This window comes from Capricornis sumatraensis, chromosome 9, assembly GCF_032405125.1.
Source record: "Capricornis sumatraensis isolate serow.1 chromosome 9, serow.2, whole genome shotgun sequence".
In the NCBI taxonomy this organism is placed as follows: Eukaryota; Metazoa; Chordata; class Mammalia; order Artiodactyla; family Bovidae; genus Capricornis; species Capricornis sumatraensis.
Genome location: NC_091077.1, coordinates 17550072 through 17568192, shown reverse-complemented (window position 1 = coordinate 17568192; position 18121 = coordinate 17550072). Strand labels below are relative to the sequence as shown.

Below are 18121 nucleotides of genomic sequence, written 5' to 3'. Positions count from 1 at the left end.
CTTTCCACTCTTTTCCATCCTTGGTTTAGGTCCAACATTATTGCAGCAGTCTTCTCATTGTTCCTAATGGTGCTCCTTCAAATCTATCATTTACACTGCAGCCAGTATATAACACTCTCACCAGGAGTTAAGGCCTCCAATTTCCTGAGTCTGCACAACACTATTATTTATTTATAGTGAGGATGGATCTTGGGTACCTCATCTTGAAGTTAGAGACATTTGAAGTCATCTCTGACATTTCTGATCTATTTGAAGCAGTTAGCTATCACTGAGTAACAAATCACCCCCAAAGTTACTGGCTGAAACAACCACAATTTTTAATCTCTTTTTTCCATGTTTTGGCACCTTAGGTTAGACTATGCTGCTCAGTTCTTCTGGTCTCCCCTGGGCTTTTCATGTGTTTGTGGTCAGCTGTGTGACAGCTTTGCCAATCATGGCTGGGCCGTCTCACATATCTGGGACTCATCTGGGATGATCCATTTCTCTTTCCCTTTGTCTTTTTCTTATTAGCCTGAGGTTTGTTCAAATGGCAGAGGCAAGGGGCCCAATGTATGAGCAGAAGCAAATAGGTTTCTTGAGGTCTAAGTCTGGAAGTGGCACCGCATTGCTTCTGCCATTTCAATTGGACAGTGCAAGTTATAGAGCCAGCTAGAGTCAAGGACTGGTCAACCAAACTGCACGTCTTAAGGAGAGGAGTGACAAGGTCACACTGTGTAGCACAGACTTTATCCCAAAGTGCGGACACAGGGAGGAGTAAAAGATGACACCCATTTCTGCAATCTATAATCATTACAGTTTGAAACAAATGCCAGCCTTTTGCTTGCATACAATTGGCCAGAATTTATTCTCATGTCATGCCTAAGGGCAAGGGAACTTAGAAAGATTGAGAAACTCTGGATATTGGTGGGGGGAACATCTGGTGTAGAACAGGTGGGATGAATCTCTTGTTTGCAGTGTTCTGTTCTCACTGCTTCTTCTACCTTGACCCGGGCTTTCATTTCTACTCACCAGATGTGGATGAATGTGCCAATCCCAGAAGCTGCCCAGAGCATTCGACTTGCCACAACAGTCTTGGAAGCTACTCTTGTGTCTGCAACCTGGGTTTTCAATCCAGAAGTGGAAGGAAAAGTTTCCCTGGGCAAGGAGAGATGTGTGAAGGTATTTGCAGGGGTCTTCAGGGAATCAAGTCCAATGTGTTTGAAAAGTAAGAAGTGGTGAGGAGAAGTTGAGGTGGGTCTTAGCTGAGTACAAAGCCCTCTATTCAAAGCTGAAGCCAATAGCAATTGATTCATTCATGCATTCATTCAACAAACACTTCTTGAGCACCTACTGTATGCCAAGCATTATTCTAGGGATGGAGGATACTGTGATAACACAGAAAAAAACATTTATTCTACTGGAACTTCTTATCATGGTGAGTGAATCAGACAACAAACAAAATACAGTAATGTATTTGGGCTGAGTTTGGTGATGATGGCTTGACATTCTACCATGCAGTGACAGTTGTGTTGGCTCAACAGAGGTTATAGGATCCACGTTGAAAGGGGCTCATTCACAAGGTGAAGGTGGTGCTTCTGTTGGCTGGCAGCTCTGCCAGAGTTGTAAGCTGGAGGTCTAAGTTCTTCTCCATGAGAGCATGGCTAGTTGAGCTTCCTCACAGTATGGCAGCTGAGTCAAGCATGGGCATCTCAAGAGAACCAGGTGGAAGTGTGTGATATTGTGATGATGTGGCATGGTATTTTTATGACCTAGTGTCACCACCACCACAGTCACAAGCATGCTCAGATTCAAGGGGAGGAAATATAAACCTCATTGGTTGATGGAAGGAGTATCAAAGAAAGGACATTGAATTAAGGGCATTAGGAATGAAAGACATTGTTTCAACTATCTTTGGAAAATACAAACTATTTCCCAAGATAAAGAACATTTGTAACTCAGCCTGGAAATAATTGGATCCCTGGAAAGCTTGGTCATTTCACCTGTGCAGGTAATGTGCTCAGGCTTTCAGGCATGGGGCTTTTGTGGACAGCTCTGATTGTGTTGGGTGCATACGTTTCCTGGGGGCTTCCCAGGTGCTAAAGAACCAGCATACAAATGCAGGAGACACAGGTTTGATCCCTGGGTCAGAAAGATCCCCTTGAGAAGGGCATGGCAACCCATTCCAGTATTCTTGCCTGGAGAATCCCACGGACAGAGGAGCCTGGTGCGCTACAGCCCATAGGGTCAAAGAGATTCAGACACAACTGAAGTGACTTAGCACGCATGCACACATATGTGTTCTTACCTTAGACACCTAATCTCTATCTGCTCACTCTTCTCCACTACTCCTCAGATGTTAATGAACGCCTCTCCAGTGGGGTCTTCCCATAGCATTCTGAGTGCACCAACTGTTAAGCTACCATTGCAGCTGCCAAGTTAAATTCAGCTCTAACATCCTCAGTCAGTGAATGTGTGGAGAATCTGATCTTCCTTAGCTATTCAGTTAATTAAGAACTTCATTTGATGATGCTATGAGGTAGAGATTTTGATTTTCTACCTGATTTTGATTGGAGATTTGTGACGTCATCTCTGATGTTTCTGGTCTATTTGTAGCAGTTAGCTATTGCTGAGTAATACATCATCCCAGAAGTTAGTGGCTGAAACAAACACCATTTCTTTGTGTCTTGATCATGTGTTGGCACTTGAGTGAGGCTCTGCTGGTCAGTTCTTTAAGTGTCCACTGGGATTGTTCCTGTGTTTGTGGTCAGTTTTGTGTCAGCTTTACTGGTCTTGGCTGAGCTGTCTCACATATCTGGGACTCATCTGAATGATCATCTCTGTTCTGCTTTGTCTTTTTTTTGTTAGCCTGGGGTTTAGTTTGTTCGTGTGGTAGAGGCAAGGGGCCCAGTGTAGAAGCAGAAATAAATAGACTTCTTGAGGTCTAAGTTTGGAAGTGGCACCACTTTACTTCTGCTGTACTTATTGGTTCAAAGCAAGTCACAGAACCAGAGAGAGTGAAGAGGTGGTGAACCAAACCCCACATCTTAAAGAGAAGAGTGACAAAGTCACATTGTGTAGCACGAACCTCATCCCAAGGTGTGGACACAGAGAGGAGTAAATGATGACAGCCATTTCAGCAATCAGTGATCATTATGGCTAGAAACCATTTGCCACCGTTTTGTGTGTGCATACAGTTGTCCACAGTTTATTCTCAAGTCATGCCTCACTGCAAGGGAAGTTTGGAGAAGGGGAAAGTCTGGGTATTTGGGAGCATCAGTTGGCAAACAGGTGGAGTGAATCTCCTGTTTGCAGTCCCCTGTCCTTGCTTCTTCCTCTGCATTGATCTGGGTTTTCATTTCTACTCACCAGATGTGGATGAATGTGCCAATCCCAGAAGTTGCCCAGAGCATTCGACTTGCCACAACAGTCTTGGAAACTACTCTTGTGCTTGCAACTCAGGATATATATCCAGAAGTGGAAAGAAGAATTTCCAGGGATCAGGGGAGACATGTCAAGGTAGGTGCATGGGACTTCTGGGGAATCAAGTCCAATCTGTTTGGAAAGACAGCAGTGCTGGATGAAGAGTTAGAAGTTGAAGTAGATCTCAGCTGAGTTCAATATCTTGTCTACAGAACTGAAGCCAATTCATCCACTCATGCATTCATTCAACAAACACTTGTTGAGCACCTACTGTACGCCAAGCATTATTCTAGGGATGGAGAATACTGTGATAACACAAAAAAACATTTATTCTACTAGAACTTCTTATCATGGTGAGAGAATTAGACAACAAACAAAATGCAATCATGTATTTGGGCTGAGTTTGCTGCTAATGGCTTGACATTCTTCCAAGCAGTGACAGTTGTGTTGGCTCAACTGAAGCTACAGGATCCACTTTGAAAGGGGCTCACTCACAAGGTGAAGGTGGTACTGGCTGTTGGCTGGCAGCTCTGCCAGAGTTGTAAGCTGGTGGTCTAAGATCTTCTCCATGAGAGCTGTTTTTTTGCATGGCTAGTTGAGCTTCCAAACACTATGGCAGCTGAGTCAAGCATGGGCATCTCAAGAGAACCAGGTGGAAGTGTGTGATATTGTGATGATGTGGCATGGTATTTTTATGACCTAGTGTCACCACCACCACAGTCACACACATGCTTAGATTCAAGGGGAGGAAATATAAACCTCATTGGTTGATGGAAGGAGTATCAAAGAAAGGACATTGAATTAAGGGCATTAGGAATGAAAAATATTGCTTCAACTATCTTTGGAAAATACAAACTATTTCCCAAGATGAAGAAAATTTGTAACTCTGTTTTCTGGAAATAATTGGATCCCTGGAAAGCCAGGTCATTTCACCTGTACAGGTAATGTGCTCAGGCTCTCAGGCATGGGGCTTTTGTGGACAGCTCCAATTATGTTGGGTGCATACGTTTTCTGGGGGTGTCCCAGGTGCTAAAGAACCAGCCTACAAATGCAGGAGACACAGGTTTGATCCCTGGGTCAGAAAGATCCCCTTGAGGAGGGCATGGCAACCGACTCCAGTATTCTTGCCTGGAAAATCCCACGGACAGAGGAGCCTGGTGAGCTACAGCCCATAGGGTCACAGAGATTCAGACACGACTGAAGTGACTTAGCACGCATGCATACATATGTGTTCTCACCTTAGACACCTAATCTTTATCTGCTCACTCTTCTCCACTGCTCCTCAGATGTTAATGAATGCCTCTTCAGTGGGGTCTTCCCAAAGCATTCTGAGTGCACCAACTGTTAAGCTACCATTGCAGCTGCCAAGTTAAATTCAGCTCTAACATCCTCAGTCAGTGAATTGTGGAGAATGTGATCTTCTTTAGCTATTCAGTTAATTAAGAACTTCATTTGATGATGCTATGAGGTATAGATTTTGATTTTCTACCTTATTTTGATGGAATTATGTGACGTCATCTCTGATGTTTCTGGTCTATTTGTAGCAGTTAGCTATTGCTGAGTAATAAATCATCCAAGAGGTTAGTGGCTAAAACTAACACCATTTCCTTGTGTCTTGACCATGAGTTGGCACTTTGAGTTGGGCTCCGCTGGTCAGTTCTTTAAGTGTCGACTGGGCTTGTTCCTGTGTTTGTGGTCAGTTTTGTGTCAGCTTTGCTGGTCTTGGCTGGGCTCTCTCACATATCTGGGACTCATCTGGGATGATCCATCTCTCTTCTACTTTGCCTTTCTTGTTGTTGCCCTGGGGTTTGTTCATGTGGTAGAGGAAAGGGACCCAGTGTATAAGCAGAAACAAATAGACTCCTTGAGGTCTAAGTTTGGAAGTGGCACCACTTTACTTCTGCTGTACTTATTGGTTCAAAGCAAGTCACAGAACCAGAGAGAGTGAAGAAGTTGTGAACCAAACACCACATCTTAAAGAGAAGAGTGACAAGGTCGCATTATGTAGCACGAACCTCATCCCAAGGTGTGGACACAGAGAGGAGTAAATGATGACAGCCATTTCAGCAATCAATGATCATTATGGCTTGAAAGTATTTGCCATCATTTTGTGTGTGCATACAGTTTGCCAGAATTTATTCTCATGTTTGCCTCACTGCAAGGGAAGTTTTGGAGAAGGGGAAAGTCTAGGTATTTGGGAGCATCAGGTGGCAAACAGGTGGAGTGAATCTCCTGTTTGCAGTCCCCTGTCCTTGCTTTTTCCTCTGCCTTGATCTGGGTTTTCATGTCTAATCACCAGATGTGGACGAATGTGCCAATCCCAGAAGTTGCCCAGAGCATTCGACTTGCCACAACAGTCTTGGAAACTACTCTTGTGTCTGCAACTCAGGATATATATCCAGAAGTGGAAAGAAGAGTTTCCAGCGACCCGAGGAGATATGTCAAGGTAGGTGCAGGGGTCTTCTGGAGAATCAAGTCCATTCTTTTTGGAAAGACAGCAGTGCTGGACAAAAAGTTTGAAGTTGAGGTAGGTCTCAGCTGAGTTCAAAGTCTTGTTTGCAGAGCTGAAGCCAATTCATCCATTCATGCATTCATTCAGCAAACACTTCTTGAGCCCCTGCTATATAGAAAAGAACTATTGAGAATTTCACCTTTTTCTCAAGTGCTCACGGAACCTTCTCCAGGATAGATCACATCCTGGGCCATAAATCTAACCTTGATAAATTTTAAAAAACCGAAATCATTGCAGGCATCTTTTCTGACCATAATGCATTAAGATTAGATCTCAATTACAGGAGAAAAACTATTAAAAATCCCAACATATGGAGGCTAAACAACATACTTCTGAATAACCAACAAATCACAGACGAAATCAAAATATGCATAGAAACTAATGAAAATGAAAACACAGCAACCCAAAACCTGTGGGACACTATAAAAGCAGTGCTTAGAGGAAAGTTCGTAGCAATACAGGCATACCTCAAGAAACAAGAAAAAAGTCAAATAAATAACCTAACTCTACACCTAAAGCAACTAGAAAAGAAAGAAATGGAGAACTCGAGTTAGGAGAAGGAAAGAGATCTTAAAAATTAGGGCAGAAATAAATGCAAAAGAAACAACAGAGACCATAGCAAAAATCAACAAAGCCAAAAGCTGGTTCTTTGAAAGGATAAATAAAATTGACAAACCATTAGCCAGACTCATTAGGAAACAAAGGGAGAAAAATCAAATCAATAAAATTAGAAATGAAAATGGAGAGATCACAACAGACGACACAGAAATACAAAGGATCATAAGAGACTACTATCAGCAATTATATGCCAATAAATGGACAACGTGGAAGAAATGGACAAATTCTTAGAAAATTACAACTTTCCAAAACTGAACCAGGAAGAAATAGAAAATCTTAACAGACCCATCACAAACACGGAAATTGAAACTGTAATCAGAAATCTTCCAGCAAACAAAAGCCCAGGTCCAGACGGCTTCACAGCTGAATTCTACCAAAAATGTAGAGAAGAGCTAACACCTATCCTACTCAAACTCTTCCAGAAAATTGCAGAGGAAGGTAAACTTCCAAACTCATTCTATGAGGCCACCATCACCCTAATACCAAAACCTGACAAAGATACTACAAAAAAAGAAAACTACAGGCCAATATCACTGATGAACATAGATGCAAAAATCCTCAACAAAATTCTAGCAAACAGAATCCAACAGCACATTAAAAAGCTCATACACCATGACCAAGTGGGCTTTATCCCAGGGATGCAAGGATTCTTTAATATCCACAAATCAATCAATGTAATTCACCACATTAACAAACTGAAAAATAAAAGCCATATGATTATCTCAATAGATGCAGAGAAGGCCTTTGACAAAATTTAACATCCATTTATGATAAAAACTCTCCAGAAAGCAGGAATAGAAGGAACATACCTCAACATAATAAAATCTATATGTGACAAACCCACAGCAAACATTATCCTCAATGGTGAAAACTTGAAAGCATTTCCCCTAAAGTCAGGAACAAGACAAGGGTGCCCACTTTCACCACTACTATTCAACATAGTTCTGTAAGTTTTGGCCACAGCAATCAGAGCAGAAAAAGGAATAAACGGCATCCAAATTGGAAAAGAAGAAGTAAAACTCTCACTGTTTGCAGATGACAAGATCCTCTACACAGAAAACCCTAAAGACTCCACCAGAAAATTATTAGAGCTAATCAATGAATATAGTAAAGTTGCAGGATATAAAATCAACACACAGAAATCCCTTGCATTCCTATACACTAAAAATGAGAAAGTAGAAAAAGAAATTAAGGAAACAATTCCACTCATCATTGCAACGAAAAGAATAAAATACTTAGGAATATATCTACCTAAAGAATCTAAAGACCTATATATCGAAAACTATAAAACAGTGCTGAAAGAAATCAAAGAGGACACTAATAGATGGAGAAATATATCGTATTCATGGATCAGAAGAATCAATAAGATGAACATGAGTATACTACGTAAAGCAATCTACAGATTCAATGCAATCCCTATCAAGCTACCAGCGGTATTTTTCACAGAGCTAGAACAAAAAATTTCACAATTTGTATGGAAATACAAAAAACCTCGAATAGCCAAAGCAATCCTGAGAAAAAAGATTGGACCTGGAGAAATCTACTTGCCTGACTTCAGGCTCTTCTGCAAAGCCACAGTCATCAAGACAGTATGGTACTGGCAAAAAGACAGACATATAGATCAATGGAACAAAATAGAAAGCCCAGAGACACCTATGGACACCTTATCTTTGACAAAGGAGGCAAGAATATACAATGGAGTAAAGACAAGCTCTTTAACAAGTGGTGCTGGGAAAACTGGTGAACCACTTGTAAAAGAATGAAACTAGATCACTTTCTAAACCACAAACCAAAATAAACTCAAAATGGATTAAAGATCTAAACAGAAGACCAGAAACTGTAAAACTCCTAGAGGAGAACATAGGCAAAACACTCTCTGACATAAATCACAGCAGGATCCTCTATGATCCACCTCCCAGAATTCTGGAAATAAAAGCAAAAATAAACAAATGGGATCTAATTAAAATTAAAAGCTTCTGCACAACAAAGGAAAATATAAGCAAGGTGAAAAGACAGCCTTCTGAATGGGAGAAAATAATAGCAAGTGAAGCAACTGACAAACAACTAATCTCAAAAATATACAAGCAACATATGCAGCTCAACTCCAGAAAAATAAACGACCCAATCAAAAAATGGGCCAAAGAACTAAATAGACATTTCTCCAAAGAAGACATACAGATGGCTAACAAACACATGAAAAGATGCTCAACATCACTCATTATTAGAGAAAAACAAATCCAAACCACAATGAGGTACCACTTCACACCAATCAGAATGGCTGCGATCCAAAAGTCTGCAAGCAATAAATGCTGGAGAGGGTGTGGAGAAAAGGGAACCTTCCTACACTGTTGGTGGGAATGCAAACTAGTACAGCCACTATGGAGAACAGTGTGGAGATTCCTTAAAAAATTGCAAATACAACTGCCTTATGACCCAGCAACCCCACTGCTGGGCATACACACCGAGGAAACCAGAATTGAAAGAGACACATGTACCCCAATGTTCATCGCAGCACGTTTATAATAGCCAGGTACGTGGAAATAACCTAGATGTCCATCAGCAGATGAATGGATAAGAAAGCTGTGGTATATATACACAATGGAGTATTACTCAGTCATTAAAAAGAATTCATTTGAATCAGTTCTAATGAGATGGATGAAACTGGAGCCGATTATCCAGAGTGAAGTAAGCCAGAAAGAAAAACACCAATACAGCATACTAACACATATATATGGAATTTGGAAAGATGGCAATGATGACCCTGTATGCAAGACCGCAAAAGAGACACAGAGGTGTAGAGCAGACTTTGGACTCAGAGGGAGAGGGAGAGGGTGGGATGATTTGGGAGAATGGCATTTAAACATGTATACTATCATGTAAGAAATGAATCGCCAGTCTATGTCCGATGCAGGATACAGCATAATTGGGGCTGGTGCACGGAGATGACCCAGAGAGATGTTATGGGGAGGGAGGTGGGAGGGGGGTTCATGTTGGGAACGCATGTACACCCGTGGTGCATTCATGTCAATGTATGGCAAAACCAATACAGTATTGTAAAGTAAAATAAAGTTAAAAAAAAAATGAGACCCTAAAAAAAAAAAAAGAAAGAAATGAACTATTGGAGGGATGGAGGATACTGCAGTGAGTAACACAGGCAAAAATATTTGTGCCCTGCTGGGGGCGAGGGTGGTATTGACAATGTCTGGAGACACTTTTGTCCAAACTGATGGTGGCGCTGGATTGGATGTGTAACAGTCAACTGGTGGGTAGAGACCAGAGATCCTGCTAAACCTCCTCCAATGCACAGAATAACCTTCCCGCAAGCAAGAATGCTTGATCCCAAATGTAAATAGTACTGAGATAGAGACACTCCTTCCCAGGGAGATCTCAGACCCAAATGTTAGAACTTTTCCCTGAAAGGTATTTGCACGAAGACCTGAGAGTTATTCTTGATCCTTGCCCCCAGTCCATATTTATTGACTCATCAGGTCATTGGGAAATCTACCTGCTAAATGTGTCTCAAATCTCTCCAGTCTTTTCCATCCTTGGTTTAAGTTCCAACATAATTGCAGCAGTCTTCTCACTGTTTCTAATGGTGCTCCCTCAAATCTATCATTTACACTGCAGCCAGTATGTAACACTCTCACCAGGAGTTAAGGCCTCCAGTTTCCTGAATCTAAGCAACACTATTATTTATTTATAGTGAGGATGGCTCTTGGGTACCTCATCTTGAAGTTAGAGATATTTGAAGTCATCTCTGACATTTCTGATCTATTTGAAGCAGTTAGCTATCGCTAAGTAACAAATCACCCCAAAAGTTACTGGCTGAAACAACTGCAATTTTTAATCTCTTGATTCCATGTGTTGGCACCTTAGGTTAGACTCTGCTGCTCAGTTCTTCTGATCTCCCCTGGGCTTTTCATGTGTTTGTGGTCAGCTGTGTGTCAGCTTTGCCAATCATGGCTGGGCCGTCTCACATATCTGGGACTCATCTGGGATGATCCATTTCTCTTTCCCTTTGTCTTTTTCTTATTAGCCTGAGGTTTGTTCAAATGGCAGAGGCAAGGGGCCCAATGTATGAGCAGAAGCAAATAGGTTTCTTGAGGTCTAAGTCTGGAAGTGGCACCGCATTGCTTCTGCCATTTCAATTGGACAGTGCAAGTTATAGAGCCAGCTAGAGTCAAGGACTGGTCAACCAAACTGCACATCTTAAAGAGAGGAGTGACAAGGTCACACTGTGTAGCACAGACTTTATCCCAAAGTGCGGACACAGGGAGGAGTAAAAGATGACACCCATTTCTGCAATCTATAATCATTACAGTTTGAAACAAATGCCAGCCTTTTGCTTGCATACAATTGGCCAGAATTTATTCTCATGTCATGCCTAATTCCAATGGAACCTGAAAAGGATGAGAAAATCTGGATATTGTGGGGTGCAGGGGGCATCTGGTGGAGAACAGGTGGGATGAATCTCCTGTTTGCAGTGTTCTGTTCTCACTGCTTCTTCTACCTTGACCCGGGTTTTCATTTCTACTAACCAGATGTGGATGAATGTGCCAATCCCAGAAGTTGCCCAGAGCATTCGACTTGCCACAACAGCCTTGGAAGCTACTCTTGTGTCTGCAACCCGGGTTTTCAATCCAGAAGTGGAAGGAAAAGTTTCCAGGGGCGAGGAGAGATGTGTGAAGGTATTTGCAGGGGTCTTCTGGGGAATCCAGTCCAAGGTGTTTGAAAAGACAGAAATGGTGGGGAGAAGTTGAGGTGGGTCTTAGGTGAGTTCAAAGCCCTCATATACAAAGCTGAAGCCAATAGCAATTGATTCAACAAACACTTCTTGAGCACCTACTGTATGCCAAGCATTATTCTAGGGATGGAGGATACTGTGATAACACAGAAAAAAACATTTATTCTACTGGAACTTCTTATCATGGTGAGAGAATCAGACAACAAACAAAATACAGTCATGTATTTGGGCTGTGTGCTATCTGACTGAGTTTGCTGCTGATGGCTTGACATTCTTCCATGCAGTGACAGTTGTGTTGGCTCAACTGAGGGTACTGGATCCACATTGAAAGGGGCTCACTCAAAAGGTGAAAGTGGTGCTGGCTGTTGGCTGGCAGCTCTGCCAGAGTTGTAAGCTGGAGGTCTATGTTCTTCTGCATGCTGCTAGTTCACTTCAGTCATGACCGACTTTGTGCGACCCCATGACTGCAGCCACCCAAGTTTCTCTGTCCATGGCATTTTCCAAGCAAGAGTACTAGAGTGGGTTTCCATTGCATTCTCAATGAGAGCTGTTTATTTTCATGGTTAGTTGAGCGTCCAAACACTATGGCAGCTGAGTCAAGCGTGGGCATCTCAAGAGAACCAGGTGGAAGTGTGTGATATTGTGATGACTTGGCATGGTATTTTTATGACCTAGTGTCACCATCACCACAGTCACATGCATGCTCAGATTCAACGGGAGGAAATATAAGTCTCATTGGTTGATGGAAGGAGTATCAAAGAAAGGACATTGAATTAAACGCACTAGGAATGAAAAACATTGTTTAAACCATCTTTGGAAAATACAAATTATTTCCCAAGATGAAGAAAATTTGCAACTCTGTCTGGAAATAATTGGATCCCTGGAAAGCCAGGTCATTTCACCTGTATAGGTAATGTGCTCAGGCTCTCAGACATGGGTCTTTTGTAGACAGCTCCAATTATGTTGGGTGCATACGTTTCAGGGGGTTTCCCAGGTGCTAAAGAACGGGCCTACAAATGCGGGAGACACAGGTTTGATCCCTGGGTCAGGAAGATCCCTTTGGGGAGGGCATGGTAACCCACTCCAGTGTTCTTGCCTGGAGAATCCCATGGACAGAGGAGCCTGGTGAGCTACAGCCCCTAGGGTCACAGAGATTCAGACACAACCGAAGTGACTTAGCATGCATGCACACATATGTGTTCTTACCTTAGACACCTAATCTCTATCTGCTCACTCTTCTCCACTGCTCCTCAGAGGTTAATGAATGCCTTTCCAGTGGGGTCTTCCCAGAGCATTCTGAGTGCACCACCTGTTAGCTACCATTGCAGCTGCCAAGTTGAATTCAGCTCTAACATCCTCAGTCAGTGAATGTGTGGAGAATCTGATCTTCTTTAGCTATTCAATTAATTAAGAACTTCATTTGATGATGCTATGAGGTAGAGATTTTGATTTTCTACCTGATTTTGATGGAGATATGTGACGTCATCTCTGATGTTTCTGGTCTATTTGTAGCAGTTAGCTATTGCTGAGTAATAAATCATCCCAGAGGTTAGTGGCTGAAACAAACACCATTTCTTTGTGTCTTGACCATGTGTTGGCAGTTTGAGTTGGGCTCCGCTGGTCACTTCTTTAAGTGTCCACTGGGCTTGTTCCTGTGTTTGTGGTCAGTTGTGTGTCAGCTTTGCTGATCTTGGCTGGGCTCTCTCACATATCTGGGACTCCTTTGGGATGTTCCATCTCTCTTCTGCTTTGTCTTTTTTGTTGTTAGCCTGGAGTTTGTTCATGTGGTAGAGGCAAGGGGCCCAGTGTAGAAGCAGAAGCAAATAGGCTTCTTGAGGTGTAAGTTTGGAAGTGGCACCACTTTACTTCTGCTGTACTTATTGGTTCAAAGCAAGTCACAGAACCAGAGAGAGTGAAGAGGTGGTCAACCAAACCCCACATCTTTTTATTTTTAATTTTTATTTTTACTTTATTTTACTTTACAATTCTGTATTGGTTTTGCCATACATTGACATGAATCCACCATGGGTGTACATGCGTTCCCAAACATGAACCCCCCTCCCACCTCCCTCCCCATAACATCTCTCTGGGTCATCCCCGTGTACCAGCCCCAAGCATGCTGTATCCTGCATCGGACATAGACTGGCGATTCGATTCTTACATGATATTATACATGTTTCAATGCCATTCTCCCAAATCATCTCACCCTCTCTCTCTCTCTCTGAGTCCAAAAGTCCACTATACACATCTGTGTCTTTTTTGCTGTCTTGCATACAGGGTCATCATTGCCATCTTTCTAAATTCCATACATATAGGTTAGTATACTGTATTGGTGTTTTTTTTTTTTTTCTGGCTTAGTTCACTCTGTATAATTGGCTCCAGCTTCATCCATCTCATCAAAACTGATTCAAATGTATTCTTTTTAACGGCTGATTAATACTCCATTGTGTATATGTACCACGGCTTCAAAGCCCACATCTTAAAGAGAAGAGTGACAAGGTCGCATTGTGTAGCACAAACCTCATCCCCAGATGTACACAGGGAGGAGAAGACGATGACAGCCATTGCTGCAATCAATGATCATTATGGCTGGAAACTATTTGCCACCGTTTTGTGTGTGCATACAGTTGTCCACAGTGAATTCTCACGTCATGCCTCACTGCAAGGGAAGTTTTGGAGACGGGGAAAGTCTAGGTATTTGGGAGCATCAGGTGGCACACAGGTGGAGTGAATCTCCTGTTTGCAGTCCCCTGTCCTTGCTTCTTCCTCTGCCTTGATCTGGGTTTTCATTTCTACTCACCAGATGTGGACGAATGTGCCAATCCCAGAAGTTGCCCAGAGCATTCGACTTGCCACAACAGTCTTGGAAACTACTCTTGTGTCTGCAACTCAGGATATATATCCAGAAGTGGAAAGAAGAATTTCCAGGGACCAGGGGAGACATGTCAAGGTAGGTGCATGGGTCTTCTGTGGAATCAAGTCCAATCTGTTTGGAAAGACAGCAGTGCTGGACAAAGAGCTAGAAGTTGAGGTAGATATCAGCTGAGTTCAATATCTTGTCTACAGAACTGAAGCCAATTCATCCATTCATGCATTCATTCAACAAACACTTGTTGAGCACCTACTGTATGCCAAGCATTATTCTAGGGATGGAGGATACTTTAATAACACACAAAAAAATTTATTCTACTAGAACTTCTTATCATGGTGAGAGAATCAGACAACAAACAAAATGCAATCATGTATTTGGGCTGAGTTTACTGCTGATGGCTTGACGTTCTTCCAAGCAGTGACAGTTGTGTTGGCTCAGGATCCACTTTGTAAGGGGCTCACTCACAAGGTGAAAGTGATGCTGGCTGTTGGCTGGGAGCTCTGCCAGAGTTGTAAGCTGCTGGTCTAAGATCTTCTCCATGACAGCTGTTTTTTTGCATGGCTAGTTGAGCTTCTTCACAGTATGGCAGCTGAGTCAAGCATGGGCATCTCAAGAGAACCAGGTGGAAGTGTGTGATACTGTGATGACCTGGCATGGTATTTTTATGACCTAGTGTCACCACCACCACAGTCACATGCATGCTCAGATTCAAGGGGAGGAAATATAAACTTCATTGGTTGAAGGAACGAGTATCAAAGAAAGGACATTGAATTAAGGGCATTAGGAATGAAAGACATTGTTTCAACTATCTTCGGAAAATACAAACTATTTCCCAAGACGAAGAAAATTTGTAACTCTGTTTTCTGGAAATAATTGGATCCCTGGAAAGCCAGGTCATTTCACCTGTACAGGTAATGTGATCAGGCTCTCAGACATGGGGCTTTTGTGGATAGCTCCGATTATTTTGGGTGCATACGTTTTCTGGGGTTTCCCAGGTGCGAAAGAACCGGTCTACAAATGCAGGAGACACAGGTTTGATCCCTGGGTCAGAAAGATCCCCTTGAGGAGGGCATGGCAACCCACTCCAGTATTCTTGCCTGGAGAATCCCATGGACAGAGGAGTCTGGTGGGCTACAGGGCATAGGGTCTCAGATACTCAGACACGACTGAAGTGACTTAGCATGCAGCACACATATGTGTTCGTACCTTAGACACCTAATCTCTATCTGCTCACTCTTCTCCACTGCTCCTCAGAGGTTAATGAATGCCTTTCCAGTGGGGTCTTCCCAGAGCATTCTGAGTGAACCAGCTGTTAAGCTACCATTGCAGCTGCCAAGTTGAATTCAGCTCTAACATCCTCAGTCAGTGAATGTGTGAAGAATCTGATCTTCTTTAGCTATTCAATTAATTAAGAACTTCATTTGGTGATGCTATGAGGTAGAGATTTTGATTTTCTACCTGATTTTGATGGAGATATGTGACATCATCTCTGATGTTTCTGGTCTATTTGTAGCAGTTAGCTATTGCTGAGTAATAAATCATCCCAGAGGTTAGTGGCTGAAACAAGCACCATTTCTTTGTGTCTTGACCATGTGTTGGCACTTTGAGTTGGGCTCCGCTGGTCACTTCTTTAAGTGTCGAGTGGGCTTGTTCCTGTGTTTGTGGTCAGTTGTGTGTCAGCTTTGCTGATCTTGGCTGGGCTCTCTCACATATCTGGGACTCCTTTGGGATGTTCCATCTCTCTTCTGCTTTGTCTTTTTTTGTTGTCAGCCTGGGGTTTGTTCATGTGGTAGAGGCAAGGGGCCCAGTGTAGAAGCAGAAGCAAATAGGCTTCTTGAGGTGTAAGTTTGGAAGTGGCACCACTTTACTTCTGCTGTACTCATTGGTTCAAAGCAAGTCACAGAACCAGAGAGAGTGAAGAGGTGGTGAGCCAAACACCACATCTTAAAGAGAAGAGTGACAAGGTCTCATGGTGTAGCACGAACCTCATCCCAAGGTGTCGACAGAATGAGGAGTAAACGATGACAGCCATTTCTGCAATCAATGATCATTATGTCTTGAAAGTATTTGCCACCGTTTTGTGTGTGCATACAGTCGCTAGAATTTATTCTTACGTCATGTCTCACTGCAAGGGAAGTTTTGAAGAAGGGAAAGTCTAGGTATTTGGGAACATCAGGTGGCAAACAGGTGGAGTGAATCTCCTGTTTGCAGTCCCCTGTCCTAGCTTCTTCCTCTGTCTTGATCTGGATTTTCATTTCTACTCACCAGATGTGGACGAATGTGCCAATCCCAGAAGTTGCCCAGAGCATTCAACTTGCCACAACAGTCTTGGAAACTACTCTTGTGTCTGCAACTCAGGATATATATCCAGAAGTGGAAAGAAGAATTTCCAGGGACCCGAGGAGATATGTCAAGGTAGGTGCAGGGGTCTTCTGGAGAATCAAGTCCATCCTTTTTGGAAAGACAGCAGTGGTGGAGGAAGAGTTAGACGTTGAGGTAGGTCTCAGCTAAGTTCAAAGTCTTGTTTGCAGAGCTGAAGCCAATTCATCCATTCATGCATTCATTCAGCAAACACTTCTTGAGCACCTACTATATAGAAAAGAACTATTGAGAAGTTCACCTTTTTCTCAAGTGCTCACGGAAACTTCTCCACAATAGATCACATCCTGGGCCATAAATCTAACCTTGATAAATTCAAAAAAACCGAAATCATTCCAAGCATCTTTTCTGACCATAATGCATTAAGATTAGATCTCAATTACCGGAGAAAAGCTATTAAAAATTCCAACATATGGAGGCTAAACAACACACTTCTGAATAACCAACAAATCTCAGAAGAAATCAAGAAAGAAATCAAAAGATGCCTAGAAACTAATGAAAATGAAAACACAACAACCCCAAACCTATGGGACACTATAAAAGCAGTGCTAAGAGGAAAGTTCATAGCAATACAAGCATACCTCAAGAAACAAGAGAAAGTCAAATAAATAACCTAAGTCTATACCTAAAGCAACTAGAAAAAGAAGAAATGAAGAACCCCAGAGTTAGTAGAAGGAAAGAAATCTTAAAAATTAGGGCAGAAATAAATGCAAAAGAAACAACAGAGACCATAGCAAAAGTCAACAAAGCCAAAAGCTGGTTCTTTGAAAGAATAAATAAATTGACAAATCATTAGCCAGACTCATCAAGAAACAGAGAAAAATCAAATCAATAAAATTAGAAATGAAAATGGAGAGATCACAACAGACAACACAGAAATACAAAGGATCATAAGAGACTACTATCAGCAATTATATGCCAATAAAATGGACAACGTGGAAGAAATGGACAAATTCTTAGAAAATTACAACTTTCCAAAACTGAACCAGGAAGAAATAGAAAATCTTAACAGACCCATAACAAGCACGGAAATTGAAACTGTAATCAGTAATCTTCCAGCAAACAAAAGCCCAGGTCCAGATGGCTTCACAGCTGAATTCTACCAAAAATGTAGTGAAGAGCTAATACCTATCCTACTCAAACTCTTCCAGAAAATTGCAGAGGAAGGTAAACTTCCAAACTCATTCTATGAGGCCACCATCACCCTAATACCAAAACCTGACAAAGACGCCACAAAAAAAGAAAACTACAGGCCAATATCACTGATGAACATAGATGCAAAAATCCTCAACAAAATTCTAGCAATCAGGATCCAACAACACATTAAAAAGCTCATACACCATGACCAAGTGGGCTTTATCCCAGGGATGCAAGGATTCTTCAATATCTGCAAATCAATCAATGTAATTCACCACATTAACAAACTGAAAAATAAAAGCCATATGATTATCTCAATAGATGCAGAGAAGGTCTTTGACAAAATTCAACATCCATTTATGATAAAAACTCTTCAGAAAGCAGGAATAGAGGGAACATACCTCAACATAATAAAAGCCATATATGACAAACCCACAGCAAACATTATCCTCAATGGTGA

The 18121-nt window shown here is 42.0% G+C and overlaps 1 protein-coding gene across 1 annotated transcript in view; it reads left to right on the top strand.

The window, feature by feature from the left end:
* The window catches only part of ADGRE1 (adhesion G protein-coupled receptor E1), a 119929-nt gene that overhangs the window by 55155 nt on the left and 46653 nt on the right, over positions 1-18121 (top strand). The gene's annotated exons all lie outside the window — the stretch shown is intronic.